The sequence below is a fragment of the Ochotona princeps genome, chromosome 10 (assembly GCF_030435755.1).
Source record: "Ochotona princeps isolate mOchPri1 chromosome 10, mOchPri1.hap1, whole genome shotgun sequence".
Classification (NCBI taxonomy): Eukaryota; Metazoa; Chordata; class Mammalia; order Lagomorpha; family Ochotonidae; genus Ochotona; species Ochotona princeps.
Window position 1 is genome coordinate 70,575,776 of NC_080841.1, and position 9,310 is coordinate 70,585,085.

Genomic DNA, 9,310 nt, shown 5'->3' on the forward strand with positions numbered 1-9,310 from the left:
ACCCATCAAACAATCATAAAGTGAGGTTGAACCACTGACAAGACTCATCTGGAAAACAGTTTGTGGTTTCTTGACACTTGAAAGTTACACAGGAGTAACAAAGATTACAAAGATTATTAAACACTCAAGAAATGTCTCAATTGGAAAGAGACAAACTATCAAAAGTGGATTTCAGAATAAACAAATTTTAAATTAAAAAGTTCAATTATACCTCTTAAGAATATAAAAGGATACTTTTACATCCATGAAACAAAAGCAGAAGCTATCAGAAATTGTCATAGCACTTAAAGGAGATAACACATACCAAAAACATTATAAACATGATAAACATATTTTATAATAGAAGAGACATAAAAGAAATAAATCTAGAAATTGGAATCCCACAAAGAAAAAGCACACATGAATTCAAAGAAAGGAAATGGGAAATGAGAAAGGAACATTCTAGAGAAGAGAGTCCTTCTCAGTTACTACTGTGTGACACAGTGAGTGGTTTAAAACCATCTGTCATTGGGTTAATTGGGTTCAACTTGGCAGATCCTTCCTTCTACTCAGTTACACTGACCTGGGAATTGAGCCAGGGCTGGATGATCCAAGATGTCTTCCTCCCACCTTCTCCGAGGCCTCTTTGCATATGGCGTTCATTGTCAAGACATCCACTTCCGGCATCTTGATGGAAGAACAAAGAAGTTGAAATGATTCCTCGTGGTATTAGCAAGAAATTCCATAACATTTCCACCACATTCTATTGTCTGAAGATGAGCCCAAACTCCAGGGAAAGGAAAATGGATCCCTTCTTGACATGTGTATGGATTGGGAGGTATTGTTTGTACTACTTCTAGATTGATCTACACTATATGAGGTCACACGAAGATGTCAAAAAAATCCCCAAAATTGGAAGTTGAAGCAGAACTGAAACTATGAGGTAAGGGTGAGAAATTAGAAAAAATTGTAATAATCATAATGAATTTATAGATTGAAAAGTTCCATCAAAATGCTCCTCCTGCAGCAAAAAGATAGGTGCCAAGAAATATTTCCATGATGGGTGAGAACCCTGACCATAAAGAGAAGACCCTAAGAGCTGCTAAGAAAGATGAAAATATAAACTAGATTTTTCAAATTAAGAATCAGAGTAGCATCAAAAACATTACAGATGAACCTAAGAAGAGGGCATAACAATTCCTGAAATTTCTGAGGAAAATCATTACTCCAACTTAGGATTCTATGCCTAAAAAATGATCCGTTTGGCTTGAAATGCAGTGAAGACATTGCTAGACAAGAAATGTCCCCAAGAATTAAAGCTTCATGCCCACGTTCATAGGAAACTATTGGAAAATGGGTTTTACCAAACTTCTATAGAATAAACCAAGAAAGAGGAAGAAATTGGATCCAAACCAGAAGACAAAACAGAAGGACCTCATGAGTGGAATGGAAAGGTGATCAGATATCCATAGTCAACAGTTGAGCAGCTGCTCTACCTGAGAACAGGAGAGAGGGCCACAAGCAGGGAAATTGTCAAGACCAAAGACTCAACCGCTGGACCACCCAGTGAATTCATAGCCACCTACTTTTATGCATTTGGCAGATAATTTGGAGATGAATATGGTATGTAGGTAGAAAGCTCAACAAACAGGGTATCCACCATCATTATTAACTCCACAAACAAAACAAATGCAAACATTGTAACATCCTCTGTAGTTCTAACCTGGGTAACAGTTACAGACTCATACATTGTAGACATCTGCGATCTGATTCATAATTATAATAATGTATCTTCATGAGTAAGAGAGAGGGTAAGAAAAGGAGAGACAGTAAGGCAGGACAATGGGAGGAGAACTAAGTATTAGTCTTTCATACCACACTGTCCATAGATAACATTTCAAGCTAAAATTTAAGATAGCAGTAAAGCATGTTAAGAAATATGCAGGGAAAATACCAGAGCAACGGGCTGATTTGAAAAATGGCTACCTCTCAGGAGTGGGTATTGGAAGGAAGTTTGCACCAGGGACTGCGGTTTTATATTTTACCTTTAATAAAATTGACTTCCTAAATTACATATATCTGTAACTCTGCATTTTAATTTTTTAATATGCATTTACTTATTTATTTGAACAAGACAGTGACAGCATGAAGGAGAGACAGAAAGAGATCTTCCATCTGCTGGTTCATTCTCCAGATACAACAGCTGGGGCTAGGTCACATTGGAACCAGAAACTCCACCTGAGTTTCCCACATAGGTAGCAGGAACCCAAGTACTTGGGCCTTCTCCCACTGCCTTCACAGATGCATTACCAGAATGATTGGAATTTAAAAAACCAAGATCCAACAGTGTGTAGCACTATAACTTTGTATATGACAACCCGGGTTAATAAAACTACAAATTTCCATTGGTGGGAGTGTAAGTGGTGTGGCTTCTATGGAAAGCAATTTGATGGCTATCCAAAAAAAAAAAAAAAAACAATTTTTAAGTAGAATTATGATACAATCCAGCAACCCCACCTTTGGGTATATAACCAAAATACCTGAAAACAGGGAGATAGATAGATAGATAGATAGATAGATAGATAGATAGATAGATAGATAGATAAATTTTTTTAACTTGTATATCCATGCTTCTAGTAGTGTTGTCCGCTCAGCCAAAATGTGGAAGCAACCCAATTTCTATAGATGGTGCCACAGTTTGAATGGGACATGGTTCCCAAATTTGGGCAAATTTTAAAATTTAAACTCCAGATGGTTCTGGGATGGTAGGAACATAATCTGTTTGTGAAATTCAGGGGGTGGGTTCAGTGGGCAGTCCTAATCATTGGGACATGTCCTTGAAAGGCTCTCATGAGAGGATTGGTTATGGGATCCTCAGTGGAGCCTTACATCTCTCTTCACTTCCTGGCTCACTTACAATCTCCCTCCATTGTATAACATATATGAACCTTGAGGATAGGATGCTAAGTTAAACAAGCCAGTTACAAGAAGACATATATTTATCTGTCTGACTTAGACAAGGCCCCTGGAGTTTTCAGACTCATAGGAAGAGATGGGGGCCAACCGGACAGGGAATTGTGGCGAAAGGGGAGCTATTGTTGAACAAGTCAAGTTTCAATTTGGAAAACTGGAAAGAACTGAAGAGTTTTGGAAGTTGATTATTCAGTAATATGAATATATTTAATACTGATTAACTGCACACTTAAATACTTGAACAAGGCAACTTTAAAAAAAAAAATTATTTGAAAGGTATAGCAACCAAGAAAGGGGAGCAACGGAGAATCTTTCAGCTTTTGCTTCACTCCCAAAATGGTCACCAACCAGACATGGCTGAGCCAGGCCAAGGCCAGAAGCAGAAACTCCGAGCCCACCATGAGGATGGCATGGGCCCAAACATTGGACCTTCATCTGCTGTTTTCCCAGGCACATAAGCAGGTGGATCTAAAGTGGAGAAGCCAGGATTCAAGCTGGTACTCCAGTATGGGATGCCATCATCGCAAACATCAACTCAGCTTACTGTACCATAATGCTGACCCCAAATATGGTTTCCTTTATGTTATGTGCATTTTTATCATAATTAAGAATAATTATTTTTAAATCCAAGTTTCCAGTTTTCACATCTGACAATGCAGGTGAGCTTGAGAATGAATCTGGCCAGGATGGGGGTGGGGAGTTAGCATTTCTTTTTCTTTTTAAAAATTTGTTTAGGCTACCATTATTCCTGCTCTGGCGGTGGCCAGGGCAACTTCTGCCACCATTATTCCTGAGCCAGAGGTGGCTAGGGGTGTTCAGCTCATTGGGACCTAGGGGTGTGGGTTCACAGGGATATAGCACTAGTGGGGGCATATGGGGACCTGGGTGCTCACTCCCAGGCAGGTAGAGCAAGCCAAGGGATGACCCCAGGTGTTTGGTTCTGGGTAGGAAGTGGGTAGGGAGAGGAGAGCCCCAGGTTAGCATACTGGCCTGGTGGGCTGGTGACTCTGCTTGGGGAACTTTGAATAGGCCCGTATCTTGGGTGTGTAAAGGGATACAGTCCCAGACTAGCACAGGTGCCATGAGCCAGAAGGCTGGGCTGGGGAACCCATGTGCTCCTGGGCACAGGGACCGCGGATTGATCAGAAAGGAGCAAGGGATGAGGGAGAAGGAGGACCATGGAGAGAGTTTGTTTCAGGTGAGAAATGACTTCTAAGGACTCCCAGTCACAAGGCCACTGTACTTGCAGGTAAGCCAGGGGGCTGAGACCAGGCAGTTTGGAAGAGAGAGGCCGGAGGACTTTTATGGGTCAGATCAATGCACCAGCCCACATGGAAAACCTGAATTTGGCTAGTTGGCATGGACCACAGCTATCACTCACCAGTGCACACTAGAGCTGGGGTTGGGGGCCTGTCTGGCAGGACTAGGTCACAGTACCCGCCAGTGAGTGTTAGAACAGCAACAGGTCACATTAGGCTGGATCATGACACTAACCAACACTCAAGAGATCCAGGTCTAGGGGTAGATTTTGTGGGGGATATGTGGACTCATCCCTTTGGAACTGCAGTTTCCACTGGTTTGCTTAAGAGCTAGGGGTGAAAAAAAGAGCTGGAGGTGGTAACAGGCTAAGCTAGGCATGACCATGTAGCTCTCTGACACTCGTGGGTACTGAGGTTGGGAATAGGCCAGCCTGGTCCAGGCCACAGCACCCACAGGCACACGCCTCCACCCCACCCCATCCCCAAAAAAAGGTATGGAGCAGACCTGGCTACAACATCCACCAGCTCATATAAAGACCGGGACGGAGATGGCAGACTATGTTAGGTAAGAGCCTAGCACCTGCTGCTACATGTATGAACTGGGTCTGGAAGTGAGCCTGGTGGGGGAACTTGGGAAACTCCCCTTGTGGGTCATAGCTCCTATTGGTGAGCACATGATTTAAGCATGGGTGTTGGTCAGACCAGGCTAGTTAGTTCCACCCGTCAGCAAGTACGTGGGTGGTTCTGGAGGGAAGTGAACGAGGCAGGGTCTGGCCAACCTTAGCCCACTGACATGTGCAGGAGCCAGGATGGAGTGCGAGTGGAGATGGACGAAGACTGGGCAGAGCTATGCTACAGCATCTACCAGTGAGAGCTGGGACTGAGGGGCAGGCCAGGCCAGGCCAGGCTGCAGCATACAATGGCAAAGGCCAGGGTAGGACATGGGCTATGCCAAGATTTTTCAGAGCAACCACTGGCATGCACAAGATCTTTTGCTGGGACCATGCCTGGTTGGGGAGTTAAGGGGACACCCACCCCACCTAGGTTGTGGTTCTCACTGGAAAGCACAGAAACCAGAATGGGGCATGAAATCTGGACATAGCTAGTGTCCCTTGACATGGGTGTGGACTAGGTTTGGGATGTGCCAAACAGGGATAGACTTCAGCACCCACTGGTGCTCATGAGAGCCAGGGTGGGTGTAGGATGGGCTGTGAGAGCTGTGAGAGCTGTGTCTGGGCATGAACCAAGTGTGGATGGGCTGTAGCAACCAACAGTAAGAACCAGAATGGGTAGGAGCCGGTAAACAGAGGCCATTGTTCCTGCCAGGACAGGAGGTGGGCTAAGTCAGACTGGGCCAAGGATCTACCAGTGTGCAAAATCTGCCACTGGGAGGAGGCCTGATAGAGAAGCTTGGATTACTCCTTGTCTGAACACAGTCCCTCCAGGTGAGCATAAGAACCCACCAGTACCCACCAGTGTGAGCTGGAACTGGGGACAGGCCGGGCTAGGCCAGGCTACAGCACCTGCTGGCAAATGCTAAGGTGCCAGACTGGGCTACAGCACCCACTAGTTCACGAAGACCTGAGTGCAGGAGACAGTGCGAGTGGAGGTCTCCTGTATTGGCAAACATGAGAACAGGAATGGGGCAGATCAGGCCAGGCAGGACTACAACACCTTGTTGGCCTGAAAGCGAGGTGAGTTAAGAGAGAGCCAGGCTGGGCTAAGTGACCATACTTGCTGGTGCATTGATAAGCCAAAGTACAAGCTGGATGGGCTTTGCCACAGCATCAGCTGGAAAGTGCTGGGAATGGGGGCAAATCCTGTGAAGCTAGACTGCAGAACGACTTGGAAACTGTAAGACACAGGACTGGGAGTGGGCCTAGTAGGGAAACTGGGCACCCCTTTGATGGGCTGCAACTCCCACTGGTGAGCATGAGAATCAGGGCTGGGGGCAGGCCACCATCTGGCTGGACAGATGCTGGCACCCACCAACATGAATATGGGCTGGATAATGGAGCTGATTAGGTTGAACTCGGCTTCAGTGTCCATGGTTGTGTACAAGGGCTGAATGGGACAGACCAGATGAGTCTGCTGCACATATTGGTAAGTGCTCTGACTAGGCTGCAGCTCCTGCTGGTGAATGTGAGGGCCAAATATGTAGTGGGCAGAGTTGGGCTAAGCCGCAACATCCATTGGTTTACATAAGAGATGAAGCTGGAGACACAACTTGACCCAACATTTGCAACTACTAGTGCGTATGTAGGCTGATGTGGGGGAAAGACAGAGCCAGACCATATACTGGTGAGCACACACAAGAATCAGGTCTGGGATCACTTTAGACAAAGTTTCTTTGGAGATTCCCCACAATTAACCCACTCAGCAACTGTCCGGGTGAATGGAGACTCTAAGGTAGACTATGTAACCCAATGGACTTTGAAAGAATTTCCTCATTCTTGGATGGGTGAAATAAACAGCATTTCAGAACTACTAAACTACTGAAAGCACTTGAGCAGAACCCTTGGAGCATCCACCATGCTGAGGACCCTAGGATGATGTCAGGTGACCACTCCCCAGCCCCAGGTGCTGAGATGGTTGGGAAGCTGGGTGCAATGTTTCCCCTGATCTCCCTCCTTCCCCCAGATAGAGGAAGAAGAAAAAAATGTGGAAACAATGGTCTTACCCACATTTCCCTAGCCCTCAACCCTTCCCACCCAATCAACTATGTAAACATCATCAAAAATTACATTTTTAAAAAAGAAGTTATCTATTTGAAAGGCATAGACACAGAAAAAGATCTCCTTGTCATTGGTTCCAAACAGCTGGGCTGAACCACATTCAAGGCAGGAGACCAGAATACCAAGCAGGTCTCTCGTGTGGGTGGCAGGGACTCAAATAATTGGGCCATCGCTTGTTGTCCCAAGGTGCACAATAGTAGGAAGTTGATTGAGAGTAGTGCTGGGACTTGAACCTGGGAACTTGTATATAGGATGTGGGCATTCCAAGCAGTGTCCCTAACAAACACTCAAGCTGATTCTGACATACTTTATGATTTGAAACCCACTTCCACGAGAATAAGCTACTTGCCTTCTGATTTAACAGAGTCCCATTTTCATGGGACCATTTGGCTTGGCATTTCTAATCAAAGCTGCGTATTCCCAAGGGAGGAATTAATTCCCAAGTCATAAAACAACAGTCCAGTTCATCTACATGGTGAGTTTGTTCCAAAATCGGCTTAGTTGTCCATCTGCACAGCCACTCTCAAAGAATGGGGTAAATTATCAGTATTTTTCATCTACTGTGTACACTAAAACGGACATACAAGAAAGATCAAATTAGTGCAGGTACTAAAATTGTTTAGTAAGCATGTTTGAAGAAAACATTCAAAGACAAATATTCCTCCTTTAAAAAGCTTATGTTGGGAGGGCCTTGTGGGATGGCTCACTGGCTAAATCCTTACCTTATATATGCCAGGATCCCATACGGGCACCAGTTCATGTCCCAACTGCTCTACTTCCCATCCAGCTCGCTGCATGCGGCCCGGAAAGACAGTGGATGACCCAAGGCCTTGAGACCCTGCACCCGTGCAGGAGAGCTGGAGGAAGCTCCGACCTCTGCCATTACGGCAACGTGGGGAGTGAACCAGAAGACGGAACATCTCTCTTGCTGTATCTCTTTCTCTCTTTAAATCTGCCTTTCCAGTAAAAATAAATAAATGTCTTTAAAGTTTATGTTGGGAGCCGCTGTTGATACAAATTAATCAGTTGCCTGGGGCATCAGCATCCCGTACAGGAATGTTGGTGCTAGTTGTAACTACTCCCCTTCTGATACAGCTTCCAACTAATGTGCCTGGGAAGGCAGCAGCAAATGACCTCAGTGCTTGGGTCCCTGCCACCTATGTGGAAGACCTGGATGGAGTCCCTGGAGAGACCAAATCCCTGTTAGATAAAGGCAGGACCCAGCCTCTCATCTGTCTCCCTTAGCCCAAGATATCCTTGCCTATCCTTCACCAAAATTAATTCACTGACCTGACAGAATGATACTGCTGGCCTGACAGGATTCTGATCACTGGAATCAAGTCATTTGTTATGCAACAGATTAAAATCATGATAGTCAATGCAGTCCAGATGGGTTTATGTAGGCAAATTTCAGGTCCAGGCGGGCAAATTTCAGTTCTGGGGAAAAGGTAATCTCCACACAAATATAATCCACCCTCCTGACCACCAAAGCCCATCTGGCCAGCATAAAGGTCCTAGAGAATCCAGCATCACTGGCCAATCAAAGGAAGGCCACAGGCACCAATGACCAACCAAGAACTTGGACACAGTACAACAGGAATCTCTCCGCTCCAATTTCAATATTAAAGAACCTTTACCTTAATTCTCCAGGAAGCCCAGGAATAAAGCAAGTTACCCTGTTCCTCACTCTGCACTTTGTACCTACTTTTCTTCCACTACCTCAATATCAGTAGTTGGCTTTCTGCATGCTGAGTAAGTAGACCCAGACTTGGGGGTTTATAGCAATACTTCCAATTAGGTTCGGGGGATTATTTGGCAAAACTGGCTCCTGGCTTTGGCATGACCCAGATGTGTCTTTTCAGCAACTGTAGAGAGAATGTCAATATGTAAGATCTCTTTCTCTCTCAGTTGCTATGCCTTTCAAAAAATAAACAAATAAATATCCTGTACAGGGACTGATATCTCTGTAACATACAGTGATCAAAGACTTACTCTTGCCCTCCAATCTCACCTCACAACCCAGCTCTATTTTTGAGCCCAAACCAGGTTTCTGACCCCTTTCTTCCTATGATTCCTAATTCTGTCAACTCTATTTTTTTAATATTATGCAATTCATCAAAGTTTGTAAAATATTTGACCATATATTCTGCTTAATTTTAATAGACTAGCACTAGCTAAAATCAGAAGAAAAAAAGTTAATTTTTTCAATCAGTGAAGGCAAAAAATATGTTCTTGAAATTACTCTGTTAGGAGGTCAGCACCACGACACCACTGGTTAGTCCACTGCCTCCACTGCCAGCATCCCATATGAGTATCAGTGTGAGTGCTGCCTGTTCCACTTCCTATCCAGCTCCTGGCAAATAC